Here is an 18,027-nt window from a genome sequence, read left to right on the forward strand (position 1 = left end):
TCTTTTTTTCCCTTGACTTCCAGCATGTGCCAGTTGATGGTTATTCTATAACTGTTTGTGATTTTGGTACTGTTGCAAGAGGAGATGAGCACATACATGTCCTTCTACTCTGCCATCTTGAACCAATGAACCCTTCTTTCCATTAATCTAAAATCCTTTTTTGATCAAGGCCGGTCTCCTACTTTCCATCATTGTTCCATTTCTCTTCCTTTCTTTTTTTCTGCCACTTTATTTATTTTTTAATTGAGGGATAATTGCTTTACAGAATTTTGTGGTTTTCTGTCAGATATCGACAAGATCTCTTCCTTCCTTATCTCTCCCTCTAAGAGAGCACCTGGTATTATGTGCTTCTTGTTTTGTTTCCTTTTCTTACCCCAACCCTCCTTTTTCCTAATTAGTTTACAAATGACGCATTTTGATAAAATTGGCTTCAGATGAAAAAGGTGTCAGATCTGTTCCTTGTCTTTGCAGAATGGTGTAGGGATAGAACTGGGAAAGGTGACAGACAGATCTTACAGCTCAGCCAAGACCTTTTGACCTGAAATAGATCCAGAGATGGTCAGGGTAGAGATGAGGAGATAAACCAGCTATTGTATAAGTCACACACTCAGGATTTTAAACAAAAGTCAACCTTGAATTATTATGGTTATTATATGAGGAGTAAGGTGAGGTATATTTTGTGGTAAATCCACAGAGAAAATATCATTAAAATAAAATGCCCCATCACTTAACAAACATGTGCACACCACACACACAGATAAAGCACTAAACCAACAAATAGAAATGCAAGCAGCTCTGGATGAAGATTCAGGAGGCCAGGTTCTAGGCTAACCTTGCTACCCACTGCCTGTGTGACCCTGGGGAAGTCACTCTTCATCTGCAGCTCTCAGTTTATCTATAAAGAGAAGTGGGCCCATAAATACTTGTGTCGGCTCCCTAAGGTTCGGTGTTTAGCATTCTCTTGTGAATCATCAGATCCAGGAGCTCCTAGTTCTCACCTCCTTCTTCCCTACCTGTTCAATCTTGTACAAATCATGTATCCTCAGGTCCTCTTTATACAAAAGGGGGATCAGAATCTTATTTTATTCTCTGTTAGAACCAGCTGGGATGGAGTTGCCTTTAGTTCTGAGGAATAAGGAGAATAAAACAATGAGAGGAATCTTGTTGAGAAAGGAGAAGGAAAATGCTGCTGGGAACATGATCATTCCCTCTGCCACTGAAGTCTTTCTGACCAGGGAGTCATCCTGAGTGACTTTCACTCTTTTTTCTCCCTCTGCTTTCCTCCCATCTCACACCTCAGTCACTGATTCCTATCCATTTGTCTTTCATAAGCCTCTTGCACTGGTCAGTTCCTTCCTTTTCCCCACATTCTGGTTCTGCCCTGACTCACCCTAGTTTTGCCCCAAGATCATATCCTTCTCACTGGTCTCCCTGCCACCAATCCTCTCCACCCTTTTCTCCTCTATACCAAGGTTTTCCCTCTTGAGCTCCCTATTACCACAGAACAAAGTCTCATGTCTTATCCAAGGTTCTAGCCTGGAAGCTCCCATCTCTTCCAGTCCCTCATACACCATTCCTTTACCCAAGCTCTTCATTCCAGCCAAACTAACCTTCTCCTTTCCCCCACTGTGTCACCCACACTCCTGCTCCTGAATGTCTTTCTGCTGTCCTCCATAGCTGGCTGGCTCCCTTCTTGCCCAACCAGTATCTCAACTCTGTCTTGTCCATGGAGCCTTCCCTACCTGCCAAGCTCCAGGGGACACCAGATACTGCTTCTCCTTTTCTTTCTTTTGTTTTTCCTATTTATCATGTCTTTATGCATCTTTCCTGTTGCCCAGATTAGATAATAAAATCCTCAAGAGCTCTAAATTGTATTGGGCAATCGATGATATTTATTTTGAGGATGAAGATGATGACATGGGTGTAAGAATGACCTTGGCCTAATTTTGTCATTCAAATCCAAGGTCTCAGCTGTTGGTTCTAAAGCTGTTTTTGGAAGCTGTTTCTGGATTGACTAAAACACTGTGGCTATTCATAGCTAGAGGGAATCATTTCTGGATTTTTCTCTTCTTTCTTTCATTTTCCCCAACTTAAAGCCCCACTAAGTTTATTTGGAGCCCAACCTAGGATGCACAAAAACAAAGAGAGCCAGGAGAGCATGAGCGTCATTTGAATTTTGGTCCTTTTACAGCTGGATGAGCCAGGGCTTCCCTGGTGGCTCAGATGGTAAAGCGTCTGTCTACAATGTGAGAGACCTGGGTTCGATCCCTGGGTTGGGAAGATTCCCTGGAGAAGGAAATAGCAACCCACTCCAGTACTCTTGCCTTGAAAATCCCATGGACGGAGGAGCTTGGTGCAGGCTACTATCCATGGGGTCGCAAAGAGTCGGGCACGACTGAGCGACTTCACTTACAGTTGGATGAAAACAGCAGCTCAAGCCACTTTTCCAGCCTGGAGGTGGAAATTCAACGTCTGTTTCCCAAATGACGGAAGAATCTTTCAGAAGCAGCAGAACCCACCTGCCCCGGTCTTGTGAAACTTTATCCTTAGGTCTCTTGGCCAGATGGAGGCTGGAATTCCACAAGAACATTCTTGAGAAGGCACCCCGCACAGCGGCTGACTAGCCCTGGCACTAGTGGGTGGTGGCTGTCTGAGACATACCGTAAATGGTTGAGATCTAACTACTTCTTCCTGGGGCTCCACCCAGATAATTTGGGGATATGCAAAGGTAATGAGCTCTGAAAGACTGGGGTGAGGCTGGAATGGGGTGGGGTGCTGGAGTAGACTTGCTCTAATAGAATCTGTTCTGCTTTCCTGGAAACCCGGGGAGGCCTAAGTGGCTATTTGCCTCTCACTCTTCTCAAAGTCCTAAGAAGCGGGCAGAGGCCAGGGGAAGAGAAAGAGCCTTTATGGTCCTGCTTTCTTGTTCTTCTCTTAAGAAATACAAGTTTTCAAGGTGCTGTAGAATGTCCTTCTAGTCTGTGAACAACAGGGTGTGGGCAATGCTATTTATTTATTTAAACAATTTTTTTTATTGGAGTATATTTGTGTTAATTTCAGGTATACACCAAAATGATTCAGTTGTACATATATGTGTGTCTATTCTTTTTCAAATTCTTTTCCCATTTAGGTTATTAGAGACTATTGAGTAGTGTTGCCTATGCTATACAGTAGGTCTTTGTTGGGTATCTATTTTAAATTAACAATGTGTACGTATCAGTTCCAAACTCTGAGTCTATCCCTTTGCCGCTGCATAACCATAAATTCTCTAAGCCTGTGAGTTTTTTTCTGTTTTGTAAATATGTTCATTTGTATCATTTTTGAAGATTCCACATGTAAGCAATACCATACGATATTTGTCTTTCTCTGTCTGACTTACTTCACTTAGTATGATAATCTCTAGTTCCATCCACGTTGTAGCAAATGGCATTATTTCATTCCTTTTTATGGCTGAGTTGTATTCCATTGTATATACGTACCACATCTTCTTTGTGGCTTCCCTTGTGGCTCAGCTGGTAAAGAATCCGCCTGCAATGTGGGAAACCTGGGTTCGATCCCTGGGTTAGGAAGATCCTCTGGAAAAGAGAAAGGCTACCCACTCCAGCATTCTGGCCTGGAGAATTCTATGGACTGTATAGTCCATGAGGTTGCAAAGAATAGGACATGACTAAGCAACCTTCACTTTCAGTTTCATGTCCATTGAGTCAGTGATGCCATTCAGCCATCTCATCCTGTCCTCTTCTTGTCCTGTCTTCAGTCTTTCCCAGAATCAGGTTCTCTTCTAATGAGTCAGTTCTTCACATTGGGTGGCCAAAGTATTGGAGCTTCAGCTTCATCACCAGTCTTTCCAATGAATATTCAGGGTTGATTTTCTTTAGGATTGACTGGTTTGATCTCCTTGCTGTCTAAGGAACTCTCAAGAGTCTCCTCCAGCATCACATTTCAAAGGCATCAATGCTTCAGTGCTCAGTCTTTTTTATCATCCAGCTCTCACATTCATGCATAACTACTGAAAAAACCATAGCTTTGACTATAGGGACCTTTGTTGGCAAAGTAACATCTTTGCTTTTTAATATGCTGTCTAGGTTTGTCATAGCCCTTCTTCCAAGGAAAGAATCACTAAATTGAGCTATTTTGAGAGTACGAGGAAAGTCTACTCTGCAAAAGGATGGAAAATGCCAAATTCCCGGGAGAGGGAATAATATAAAGCTAGGACTCCTAAATTACAGGGACGTGTTCTGACCCTGTGCTATTTACAACATCTATACATGAGGACAGGTTTCTCTGTTAGCTTAGATGGTAAAGAATCCACCTGTGGTGCGGGAGACCTGGGTTCAATCCTTGGGTTGGGAAGATCCCCTGGAGGAGGGCATGGCAGCCCACTCCAGTATTCTTGCCTGGAGAATCCCCATGGACAGAGGAGCCTGGCAGGCTACAGTCCATTGGGTGCCAAAGAGTCAGACACGACCGAGCGATTAAGCACACACACACATACAGCGGAAGGATTGCTGTCAGCCTACACTTGCCCCATTCTGATTTATATTTGTCAGATTCTTGAGAAAAGGAAGTGTAGAGTTTTAAATAAATTTAGGAAGCCTCTGGTTCAGTGTTTCCCAAAGATTGTATCTGAATCAGTGGAAAGCTTGTTAAAAATACAAGGGTCCAGGTTCTGTTCCTTATCTACAGAATTTGAATCTCTGGCATTGGAGCTTAAGAACCTTTATTTCTAGTACATCTTCTGGGTGAGTCTGACATGCAGGCAGGTTTGGAAACTAATAACCTGGTAGAGGGCTTCCCAGGTGGTGCTAGTGGTAAAGAATCCACCTGCCAATGCAGGAGACATAGGAGACATGGATTTGATCGCTGGGTCGGGAAAATCTCCTGGAGGAGAGTCTGGCAATTCACTCCAGTATTCTTGCCGAGAGGAGCCTAGTGGGCAACAGTCCATGGGATCATAGAGCTAAACCCGACTGAAGCGACTTAGCTTGCACGCAACCTAGTTGACCTTTCTATCTATCTATGAGATCCTCTGCTATATCCTTCCTGTTTAAAGTGTGGTCTGCACTTTGAGTAAAAGAGTCTGCACCTGCAGCATTGGAATCCTCTGGAGCTATCTAGAAATACAAATTCCCAGGGCCCACCCCAGACCTATCAAATCAGAATCTGCATTTCCACAAGATCCCCAGGTAACACTTATTCACATTAAAGCTGGAGAAGTACCGCTCTATCTCATCTTTGACAGATCACCAAGTCTCTGCTTAAAACTCCTGGTTGGAGACCTCATTACATGGCAACCTGCTTCTTTGGTGGGTGGTTCTAATTACTGAGTAGCTGTTTCTTAGAGTGAGTTCAGTTATTCACTCATTCACATGTATTTTCTGTTACTATGGGCACACTCTAAAAAGTTGAACAAGAGAAACAATTATTACATTTCAGCCATTTAAATTAAAAAAAATTTTATTGAAGTATAGTTGGTTTACAATGTTGTATTGATTTCTGCTGTACAGCAAAGTGAGTCAATTATATATATATATACACACATTCTTTTACATATTCTTTCCATTATGATTTATCACAGGATATTGAATATAATTCTGTGGGCTATACAGTAGGACCTTGTTGTTTATCTATTCCATATCTAGTACTTTGCATCTACTAATCCCAAACTCCCAATCCAGCCTTCCCTCACCAAGCTCTCTCCTTCAGGCAACCATAAATCTGTTCTCTACATCTGTGAATCTGTGAACCGCAGATTAGTTCATTTGTGTCATACTGCAGATTCCACATGTAAGTGATTTCATATAGTATTTGTCTTTGTCTGTCTGACTTACTTCACTTAGTATGATCATCTCTAGGCCCATCCATGTTGCTGCTAATGGCATTCCTTCATTCTTTTTTTTATGGCTGAGTAGTATGCCATTTTGTGTGTGTGTGTATATATGTGATCATTATCATCACCATCTTCATCCGTTTATCTGTTGATGAGAATTTAGGTTGTTTCCATATCTTGGCTATTGTGAAAAGTACATTTCAGCCATTTTTAAATATTGTAACTCACAGGCAACGAGAACCTCTCTTAACAGAGATGTGTTTTGTTCTTTTCCTGTTTTCACACAAGCCAGTGTGAGGCTAAGCATGCCTCTTTTTTTTGGCAGAAAAAAAGAGGCTTATCAAGGGCTATAAGAAGTTGACAACACAATCCTGCATCCTGACTTTCTCATACCTCCTCCTAATGCAACAGCAAGCACGGCACATGGACCCTCTTCCAGGACACCAGCTTAACACCTTGCTGTACAAAGGGTGGTCCATGGTCAGCAGCACTGGGAGCTGTGATGCTAAATCCCAAACAGAATTGTTAACTTTCCAGCCCAGGATCAAGCCCTATCTTTTCAGGTCAGCCAATCTCATCAGATTTAAAATCTGTTCATTGCAGCATTCCAAACTGATTGAGATCTTAACTATTTTCTTCTGTTGAAAGAATAAAAATACTTTTCCTTCCACCCTCCCTCAAGAGAGCAGTTAAAAGCTTTGTGTCCTAGAAGGCTGGATTTTCCTTGCCTCCCAGGAAATTAATAAGCTTTTTTTTTTTTTTTTTAAAAAACAAACAAGCAGATAATCAACCTACCAACCACCATCACCACCACCAGCATAACTGACAAACAAAACTTAGGTCGCAGTAGCCAGGGAGTTCCACTGAGGTGTTGGGGCTGCAGAGGAGCAGGGAGGAATGGAAGTCTACCTCTGAAATCCCTTTTTTCTTCTTCTTGTACCTGGGCATTCAACTCTTGCCCTTAACCGAATTGGGAAATTTTGCTTCTTGCCCTGTGTGGCCTTGGCCCCTTTTGTCCTTTGCAGACTTGCTGCTGCTGCTGCTGCTAAGTCGCAACTGATAAGGTCTTCATACTCTGATTCTTCAATTTTCTGCCTGGTGACATTGACATTAAATCCTGGGAGAGGATGAATTGAGAGAGTAGCTTTGACATTTATATGCTACAATGTGTAAAATAGATAGCCAGTGGGAAGCTGCTATTTAACACAGGAAATCCAGCGTAGTGCTCTGTGATGACCTAGAGGGGTGGGATGGGGGTTGTGGGGTGGGATGGGAGGGAGACTCAAGAGGGAGAGTGTATATATGTATATATATCAATTCAGTTCAGTAGCTCAGTCATGTCTGACTCTTAGTGACCCCATGTACTGCAGCATGCCAGGCTTCCTTGTCCTTCACCATCTTCCAGAGCTTGCTCAAACTCATGTTGATTGAGTCAGTGATGTCATCCAACCATCTCATCCTCTGTCGTCCCCTTCTCCTCCTGCCTTCAATATTTCCCAGCATCAGGGTCTTTTCTAATGAGTCAGCTCTTTGCATCAGGTGGCCAAAGTAATGGAGCTTCAGCTTCAGCATCAGTCCTTCCAATGAATATGTAGGACTGATTTCCTTTAGGATTGACTGGTTTGATCTCCTTGCAGTCCAAGCGACTCTCAAGAGTCTTCTCTAACACCATAGTACAAAAGCATCAGTTCTTCAGTGCTCAACTTTCTTTATGGTTCAATTCTCACATCCATATATGACTACTGGAAAAACCATAGCTCTGATTATATGGACCTTTGCTGGCAAAGTAATGTCCCTGCTTTTTAATATGTTGTCTAGGTTTGTTGTAACTTTTCTTCCAAGGAACAAATGTCTTTTAATTTCATGGCTGCAGTCACCATCTGCAGTGATTTGGGAGCCCAAAAAAAGAAAGTCTGTCACTGTTTCCATTGTTTCCCCATCTATTTGCCATGAAGTGATGGGACCAGATGCCATGATCTTCGTTTTTTGAATGCTGAGTTTTAAGCCAGCTTTTTCACTCTCCTCTTTCACCTTCATCAAGAGGCTCTTTTGTTCCTCTTTGCTTTATGCCATAAGGGTGGTGTCATCTGCGTATCTGAGGTTATTGATATTTCTCCCAGCAATTTTGGTTCCAGCTTGTGCTTCATCCAGCCTGGCAGTTTGCATGATGTACTGTTCATAGAAGTTAAATAAGCAGGGTGACAATATACAGCCTTGACATACCCTTTTCCCAATTTGGAACCAGTCTGTTGTACCATGTCTGGTTCTAACTGTTGCTTCTTGACCTGCAGAGAGGTTTCTCAGGAGGCACGTAAGGTGGTCTGGTATTCCCATATCTTCAAGAATTTTCCACAGTTTGTTTTGATCCACACAGACAAAGGCTTTAGCGCAGTCAATGAAGCGGAAGTAGATGTTTTTCTGTAATTCTCTTGCTTTTTCTATGATCCAACAGATGTTGGCATATTGTTCTCTTGTTTCTCTGCTTTTTGTACACCCAGCTTGTACATCTGGAAGTTCTCAGTTCATGTACTGGTGAAGCCTAGTTTGAAGTATTTTGAGCATTATCTGGGTAGCATGTGAAACAAGTGCAAATGTACAGTAGTTTGAGCATTCTTTGGCATTGCCTTTCTTTGGAATTGGAATGAAAAGTGACCTTCTCCAGTCCTGTGGCCACTGCTGAATTTTCCAAATATGCTGGCATATTGAGTGTAGTACTTTAACAGCATCATCTTTAGGATATGAAATAACTCAACTGGAATTCTATCACCTTCAACAGCTTAGTTCATAGTAATGCTTCCTCAGGCCCACTTGACTTCACACAGCAGGATGTCTGGCTCTAGGTGAGTAATCACATCATCAGGGTTATCCGGGTCACTAAAACCTTTTTTGTATAGTTCTGTGTATTCTTCCCACCTCGTCTTAATCTCTTCTGCTTCTGTTAGGTCCTTGTAGTTTCTGTCCTTTATTGTGCCTATCTTTGCATGAAATATTCCCTTGGTATCTCCAGTTTTCTTGAAGAAATCTCTAGTTTTCCCATCCTACTGTTTTCCTCTATTTCTTTGCATTGTTCACTTAAGAACACTTTTTTATCTCTCCTTGCTGTTCTCTGGAACTCTGCGTTTAGTTGGGTGTATCTTCCCCTTTCTCTTTTGCCTTTTTACTTCCCTTCTTTTCTCAGCTATTTGTAAGGCATCCTCAGACAACCACTTTGCCTTCTTGCATTTCTTTTTCTTGGGGATGGTTTTGGTCACTGACTCCCGTACAATGTTATGAACTGTCATCCATAGTTCTTCAGGCACTCTGTCTATTAGACCTAATCCCTTGAATCTATTTGTCACCTCCACTGTACAGTCATAAGGGATTTGATTTCCCTTAAAAGTATTTCAAGCTCTTCTACTCCCACAATTCTTATTACCCTTCCTTGTTTGATTTTTCTTCATGGAACTGGCAACCCAATATTGTACCGTGTTTTACCTTTTTCTTTGTTTACCGTCTGCATGTCTACTTAGAATGTACATTTCGTGTGGTCAGAGAATGTTTAGTATATCACATATCCACAGAGCTTACACAATGGCCTATACACAAAAGACCAACACTAAATACTTGTTGAATCAAGTGAATTAATTAATAAATTGTGGACCAAACTTATAACTATCGCATCTTAGGGGCCCAGAGAGGATTGCTAAGAATTCATACTCAAAATAATTTGTATCATCACTTAATTTCAACCTTAGTAGCTATAGCCAAATGATTCTTTTGAGGCAATAGCCGAAAACTTGATTCAAAATTATTGTGTAGATACAGACACAATAATTGGATACAGATTTTCAAAAGGTCATTGTTGATCTGGGGGGAGTCAATGGACTTTAATGAAATTAAACTTGAAAGACTCATAGTTGGCAGAAAGTTCTGCCATTTATTAGAATTTATTGAAGAGATAAATTTCTTTGTATTTCTGTATTTCCAGGAGAATGCCAAGAAAGGGAGGAGCATGGAAAGAAAATTTTAAAGTCCCTGTGTTTCCAAGAATTGAAATCATTTCTCGGAGGAGGAGGGGCCATAGGAGCCAATGTCATCGGAGTCCTACCATTGAGAACACTCCTTGTGCTCCAAATCTTGAACGTGTCACTGAAGACCTCGGCCAACTTGTTGGGACACATTGTAGGGAAAATGGGGCTGCCCAAGATAAAAGCATTTGATTATCAAAAGCCGAGTATGTTTCCTAAGGAAAGGTATTTGAGTTCTGGCTAGGGCACACAAATGAACTGTTTCAGAGGCTGGGTACTGTTGATCTCCTTTATTTTCCTACTGATTCTGGTAATGTCCATGTGGTAATACCCATGGTCCCACCTGTTCCACTGTTGACTCATTGCCTGGAAAGGGCTGGGGAGAGGTGAGGATGCTTCCTCTCTTGGTGCCCTGGGTAAGCTGTCTTGTAAATAGCACTCTCGTACCAGTGTTTCCTGGGATCACCGAAACACACTTGCAGCAGATACTGTTGGCACCCTGCCCAGGTCCCCTTGACCAGCTGCTGAGCATGTTGGCTGTTAACAACTCATACATGCACTCACCTTAGGATTGCCCTTGGCTGATGGAAGGCATCTAGCCCAGTGGTTCTTAAGAGGTTCCATTCTATTTCTTCCAGGAAATCAATCAATTCTCCAAGGAGATCTGATCCCTTGTAATGAAGAATGATATATACAACCAAATCTGGTTACTAGGGATGCTCATTTCTACTGGAGAGTGACTGCTTCTGGACTCTCTAGATGGACAGAGCTGGAAACTATATGTATGTATGGAACTAGTGCAAACACACATATGTACATACTTACATACCTATGTTCGTGTCTGACTCTGTCTTTGTACATATTTTTTTTAAATCTCCAGAAGTTTTATTGTTAACTCAAAATCTGATCCAACACCACAGGCTTCACTGTCTGCTTTACCCCCTTTTCTTATTTGTAACTTCTTTCTCAGACACTGAGAAGCATGATTCTTGTTCTCTACAATATGATTACTTATTTGTTCAACTCTAGCAGACAAAGTACTTTCAGAATTGTGAACCCATAACTCTCTGAGAGATAAATTTACTAACTAGAATACAGTGTTTGTGGACAGTTCTTTTTGTCTTTAGCCTTGTGAATCCATCAAAGCACTACTTTCCAGAGTTATTTCAGTTAGTTCCTTATTTTCTCACTCCCTTCAGTGTGGTTATGTAAGTTACTTTCAAGACAGAATTCTTGGTCATAGTCTGCATTCCATTTTGGGTTCCTCTCACAACTAGGTAAATAGATTACAATTTACATACAATGACATCCACTCATTGTGACACATAGTTCTTTAGATTTTGAGTTGTGTTCGACTCTTTGGATCCCATGGATTATAGCCCATCAGGCTCCTCTGTCCATGCGGATTCTCTAGGCAAGAATACTGGAGTGGGTTGCCATGGCCTCCTCCGGGGATCTTTCCAACCCAGGGATGGAACCCAGGTCTCCCGCATCGCAGGTGGATTCTTTACCATCTGAGCCACCAGGGAAGCCCACTAAGCACACTCACAACTTGGTAAATAGTTTACAATTTACATACAAGGACACCCACTCATTGTGCCACACAGTTCTATAGATTTTAAGTTGTATACCACCACCATAGTTCCATATAAGACAGTTTCTTACCCCCCGCCCTAGTTTCTTTATGCTGCCCCTTTATTATTATTTGCTGTGTTCAGTCACTAAGTCATATCTGACTCTTTGCAATCCCTTGAGGAATTCTTTGGCAGGTTCCTCTGTCCTTCTCTGTCTCCCAGAGTTTGCTCAAATTCATGTCCATTGAGTGGTGATGCTATCTAACCATCTCATCCTCTGCCACCCCCTTCTCCTTTTCCCTTCAGTCTTCCAGCATCAGGCTTTTGAGTTGGCCCTTCACATCTGGTGGCCAAAGTATTGGAGCTTCTGCTTCAGCATCAGTCCTTCCAATGAATATTCAGAGTTGATTTCGTTTAGGATTGACTGGTTTGATCTCCTTATTGTCCAAGGGACTCTCAAGAGTCTTCTCCAGCCCAATTCAAAAGCATCAATTCTTTGGCGCTCAGCTTTCTTTATGGTACAACTCTCACATCCAGACATGACTACTGGAAAAACCAGAACTTTAACTATATGGACCTTTGTCAGCAACTCCAGAGGGAATGCTTTCAAACACATTCAATGAGGCCAGCATTTATCCTGATATCAAAACCAGAGACATTACCACCCCCCACCCCCCCAAAAAAATGCCCAATATCACTGATGGACGTGTTCACAAAAATCCTCAACAAAACATTAGCAAACCAAATTCAATGATACATTAAAAGTATCATACATCATGAGTAAGTGGAATTTATTCTAGGAATATAAGGATCATTCAATATCCATAAATCAATCAATGTGTTACACCACATTAATACAATGAAGTCACATAATCATCTCAATAGATGCAGAAAAAGCTTATGAAAAAATTCAACATCCATTCATGATAAAAACAATCTCAACCAAGTGGGCATAGAAGGAACACACCTCAACATATAAAAGGTCATTTATGACAAACCTAGAAGCTAACATCATTCTCAATGGTCGAAAGTTGACAGCTTTTCCTTTAAGATCAGGAACAAGACAAGTAAGCCCATTCCTGCTACTTTTATTCAATATAGTACTGGAAGACCTAGCCACTGTAATTAGACAAGAAAAAGAAATAAGAGACTCCTAAGTTAGAAAGGAAGAAATAAAACCATCACTATTTGTAGATGACGTGATATTACATAGAGAAAACCATAAAGCTTCTACCAAAAATATTAGAGCCAATAAATGAATTCAGTTAAGTTGCTTGATACCAAATTGATATACAGAAACATTTTGTATTTCTATACACTTATAATGAACTATCAGAAGGAGAAACCAAGGAAACAATACCATTTACAATAGCATCAAAAATAATAAATATCTAAAAGCAAATTTAACCAAGGGGATAAAAAAATCTGTACTCTGAAAACTATAAGACCTTGATGAAAAAAAGATGACACAAATAAACAGAGAGCTATACCATGATCATGGATCAGAAAAATTAATATTGTTAAGTGTACATCCTACTCATGGCAATCTACATATTCAATGCAATCCCTATCAAAATATCAATACCAATGACATTTTTCACAGAACTGGAACAAATAACCATAAAATCTGTGTGGAACTACAAAAGACCTTGAATAGCCCAAGCAATCTTGATAAAGAAGAATAAACTTTATCTTTTATACTCTCCTTGAAAATACTGGAAATACTCTCTTTGACTTCAAACTACCCTACAAAATTATAGTAATCAAAATAATGTGGTATGAATTTACATAAGATGGTGGAGTAGAAGGATGTTCTCTCATCTCTTCCTGCGAGAGCACCAAAATTGCAACTAGCTGTTGAAAAACCATCGACAGGAGGATGCTGGAACCCACCAAAAAAAGATACCCCACCATCCAAAGACAAAGAAGAGGCTGCAGCAAGATGGTAGGAGGGGTGCAATCATGATAAAATCAAATCCCGTATCTGCCAGCTGAGTGACAAACAAACCAGAGAACAATAATACCAAAGAAGTTCTCCCACTGTTGTGAAGGTTCTGAGCTCCATGTTAGGCTTCTTAGCCTGGGGATCTGGCAAAGAGACTGGAAATTCCCAGGGAATCTGAACTTGAATGCCAGCAGGATTTGATTCCAGAACTTCCACAGGACTGGGGGAAAAGAGACTCCACTCTCGGAGGGCACAAACAAAATTTGGCATTCGCCAAGACCCAAGGGACAGGGACAATGACCCCACAGGAGATTGAACCAGACCCACCTGCAGGTGTTGGAAGGTCTCCTGTGGAAGGCATGGGTTGGCAGTGGCTCACCCCAGGAACCAGGGCACTGGTAGCAGCCGTCCTGAAAGCTGTTCCCTGGCTTAAGTCCTCCTGGAGCTCACCATTAACTCTACCATAGAGCCTGGAGGCCCCAGGGCTGGGTCACCTCAGGCCAAACAATTAATAGGGAGGGAGTGCAACACCACCCACCAGCAGATAATTAGATTAAAGAAGACTGAAAAACACAGAAGGTGATTGCAGAGAAGAAAGCATTTAAGTGAGAAATTAATATCTGGTCTTATGTCCTGGATATGTCTCCTAGTTTATAGTCTATGGGAACTTGAATAGATTTTGTATCCTACTGTTGTGTGAAAATCCTACTGTTGTGTGAAAATCTTAGTTATGCCGAATTGGTTTGCTGTGTTTTTCGTCTACTATATCCATCTACTTCTCTGTATATTCATTCTATTAATTTTTTAAAAAAATTATTATTTATTTCTTTTAATTTACAATATTGTATTGATTTTGCCATACATTGACTTGAATCCGCCATGGTTGTACATGTGTTCCCCATCCTGAACCCCTCTCCCACCTCTCTCCCCATCCCATCCCTCTGGGTCATCCCAGTGCACCATCCCCAAGCACCCTGTATCATGCATCGAACCTGGACTCATGGTTCATTTCACATATGATAATTTACATGTTTCAACGCCATTCTCCCATATCATCCCACCCTTGCCCTCTCCCACAGAGTCCAAAAGACTGTTCAGCACAGCTGTCTCTTTTGCTGTCTTGCATACAGGGTTATCGTTACCATCTTTCTAAATTCCATATAAATGTGTTAGTATACTGTATTGGTGTTTTTGTTTCTGGCTTACTTCACTCTGTATAATAGGCTCCAGTTTCATCCACCTCATTAGAACTGATTCAAATGTATTCTTTTTAATGGCTGAGTAATATTCCATTGTGTATATGTACCACAGCTTTCTTATCCATTCATCTGCTGATGGACATCTATGTTGCTTCCATGTGCTGGATATTATAAACAGTGCTGCAATGAACATTGGGGTACACATGTCTCTTTCAATTCTGGTTTCCTAGGTGTGTATACCCAGCAGTGGGATTGCTGGGTCATATGGCAGTTCTATTTCCAGTTTTTTTTTTAATTTAAATTTATTTATTTTAATTAGAGGCTAATTACTTTACAATATTGTATTGGTTTTGCCACACATCAACATGAATCCACCACGGGTGTACACGTGTTCCCAATCCTGAACACCCCTCCCCCCCACCTCCCTCCCCATACCATCCCTCTAGGTCATCCCAGTGCACCTAAAGGAATCTCCACACTGTTCTCCATAGTGGCTGTACTAGTTTGCATTTCCACCAACAGTGTAAGAGGGTTCCCTTTTCTCCACACCCTCTCCAGCATTTATTGCTTGTAGACTTTTGGATAGCGGCCATTCTGACTGGCATGAAATGGTACCTCATTGTGGTTTTGATTTGCATTTCTCTGATAATGAGTGATGCTGAGTATCTTTTCATGTGTTTGTTAGCCATCTGTATGTCTTTGGAGAAATGTCTGTTTAGTTCTTTGGCCCACTTTTTGATTGGCTCTTTATTTTTCTGGAATTGAGCTGCAGGAGTTGCTTGTATATTTTTGAGATTAATTCTTTGTCTATTGCTTCATTTGGTGTTATTTTCTCCCATTCTAAAGGCTGTCTTTTCAACTTGCTTATAGTTTCCTTTGTTGTGCAGAAGTTTTAATTTTAATTAGGTCCTATTTGTTTATTTTTGCTTTTATTTCCAATATTCTGGGAGGTGGGCCGTAAAGGATCCTGCTGTGGTTTATGTCGGAGAGTGTTTTGCTGTTTTCCTCTAGGAGTTTTATAGTTTCTGGCCTTATGTTTAGATCTTTAATCTATTTTGAGTTAATTTTTGTGTATGGTGTTATATAGTTTCATATTGAAACTCCAACTAAAAATCTTAATTTATCTACTTAAAATAATTATAATATATAGTGGAACTGTGTGTAACCTTGTTCTGTATTTTCCAAGTCTCCTGCAAATGTGTTATCTATCATATTTTCATAATTAAGAAATGCTATTACAATCAGCAAAACTCCCTTGAGATTCTGTAATTCTCAAGACATGAATCATTTTAATTCATACTATAAAAAAAGCTATTTATAAATAGCATTATTCTACTACTTCTACTTTTAAATGCATCAAGCACTTCTAAATATCTAGAAAGACTAGATATTCATATAAGAACTTAATTGCCCACTATGTACACAGCACTGTTAAATAAAATGCACACATGTAACGATGGTTAAAAAAAAGTAGTATGGTATGGTATGGGCACAAACATACACACACATAGATCAATGGGGCAGAGTAGAGAGCCCAGAAATAAACTCATGCACATATGATCAATTGATTGATGACAAAGAAGGCAAGAATATATATTGGGGAAAAGATAGTCTCTCTTTTGGAGAGAAAAATTGTTGGAAAACTGAACAGCTACATGTAAAAGAGTGAAACCAGACTATTTTCTCACCCTGTATACAAAAATAAGCTCAAAATAGATGGATTAAAGACATAAACATCAGACCTGAAACTATAAAACTTCCAGAAGAAAAATCACTCTTAGACACTGATTTTAGCAATAATTTTTGGATCTTATTTCTCAGTACAGAGCAACAAAAGCAAAAAAAAAAAAAAAAAAAAAAAAAGAGAGAGAGAGACAGAGATCATATCAAACTAAAAATCTTGTGCACAGTGAAGTAAATTGTGGACAAAATGAAAAGGAACATACTGAATGGGAGAATATATTTGCAACTGATATGTCTAATAAGCAGTTAATGTTAAATATCCAAAATATACAAAGAACTCATATAACTCATTAGATAAAAATCTGATTTAAAAGGGACCTGAAACAGCAGTTTTCCAAAGAAAGCATATAGTTGGCCAAGAGACATGAAAAGCTGCTAACCATCAGGGAAATGCAAAACCACAATGAGACATTACTTCACACCTTACTGGTGCACTGGGATGACCCTGAGGGACGGGATGGGAACGGAGGTGGGAGGGGGGTTCACGGTGCGGGACACGTGTACACCCACGGCTGATGCATGTCAGTGTATGGCCAAAACCACTACAATATTGTAAAGTAATTAGATTCCAATTAAAATAAATACATTAGAAAGAAAGAATGATCAAAAAGAAAACAAATAACAAGTGTTGGTGAAGATGTAGTAAAAAGAGAACCCTCATAAACTCTTGGTAGGAAATGTAAATTGTTGTAGTCAGTGTGGAAAACAATATAGAGAGTCCTCAAAAAATTAAACATATAACTACCATACTATCCAGAAATTCCACCCCTGGGTTTTTATCTGAAGAAAATAAAAACACTAATTGAAAATGATGTACACCCACAGTGTTCACTGTTGCATTATTTATAATAGCCAAGACACGGGAGCAGCTTAAAGTTCATCAGTAGATGAATAAATACATGTGGCATATATACACAATGGATTATTACCCAGCTATAAGAAGAATGAAATCTTGTCATATGCAACAGCATGCATGTACCAAAATGGTATTATGCTAAGTGAAATAAGATCGAGAAAGACAAATACTGAATGTTTTCATTTATATCTGGAATCTAAAACACAAAGAAACAAAAAAGTAGAATAAAACAGAAATAGATTTAGAGATACAGAGGACAAACTTGGGGTTGCCAGAAGGGAGGAGGGTTCAGGGATGTGCAAAATGGGTGAAGGGAATTAAGAGGTACAAACTACCAGTTATAAAATAAATAAGTCACAGGGATAAATGTACAGCACAGGTAATATAATCAATAATATTGCAATAACTTTGGTGCATAATCTACAAACATATTGAATTACTGTGTTGTACACCTGAAATTGTAACAAAGCCTTTGACTGTGTGGATCACAATAAACTGTGGAAAATTCTGAAAGAGATGGGAATACCAGACCACCTGACCCGCCTCTTGAGAAACCTGTATGCAGGTCAGGAAGCAACAGTTAGAACTGGACATGGAACAACAGACTGGTTCCAAATAGGAAAAGGAGTATGTCAAGGCTGTATATTGTCATCCTGCTTATTTAACTTCTATGCAGAGAACATCATGAGAAACATTGGGCTGGAAGAAGCACAAGCTGGAATCAAGATTGCTGGGAGAAATATCAATAACCTCAGATATGCAGATGACCCCACTCTTATAGCAGAAAGTGAAGAGGAACTAAAAAGCTTCTTGAGGTAAATGGGGAAACAGTGGAAACAGTGTCAGACTTTATTTTTTTGGGCTCCAGAATCA

General features: G+C 40.3%; 2 long non-coding RNA genes across 4 annotated transcripts in view; one reads left to right on the forward strand and one right to left on the reverse strand.

Moving 5' to 3' along the window:
- Positions 1–10,843, forward strand: part of LOC129649744 (uncharacterized) — a 28,021-nt gene extending 17,178 nt beyond the window's left edge. Inside the window, exons 1-5 of one of the 3 annotated variants that reach the window (XR_008713235.1) lie at positions 5,604–5,787; positions 6,156–6,393; positions 8,607–8,670; positions 9,798–10,062; positions 10,476–10,843. This is a non-coding gene — a long non-coding RNA (uncharacterized LOC129649744). Of the gene's footprint in view, positions 1–5,603; positions 6,394–8,606; positions 8,671–9,797; positions 10,063–10,475 lie in introns of those variants that run through there. The other 2 variants (XR_008713234.1, XR_008713236.1) reach the window with 2 other exon arrangements.
- Positions 9,870–13,814, reverse strand: LOC129649743 (uncharacterized). Its single transcript, XR_008713233.1, has 3 exons — positions 13,684–13,814; positions 10,402–10,508; positions 9,870–10,006 (listed from the first exon to the last, which is right to left on the reverse strand). It is a non-coding gene; the product is annotated as an uncharacterized LOC129649743 (long non-coding RNA).
- Positions 13,815–18,027: the final 4,213 nt, after the last annotated feature.

Source organism: Bubalus kerabau, chromosome 4 (genome assembly GCF_029407905.1).
Source record: "Bubalus kerabau isolate K-KA32 ecotype Philippines breed swamp buffalo chromosome 4, PCC_UOA_SB_1v2, whole genome shotgun sequence".
Classification (NCBI taxonomy): domain Eukaryota; kingdom Metazoa; phylum Chordata; class Mammalia; order Artiodactyla; family Bovidae; genus Bubalus; species Bubalus kerabau.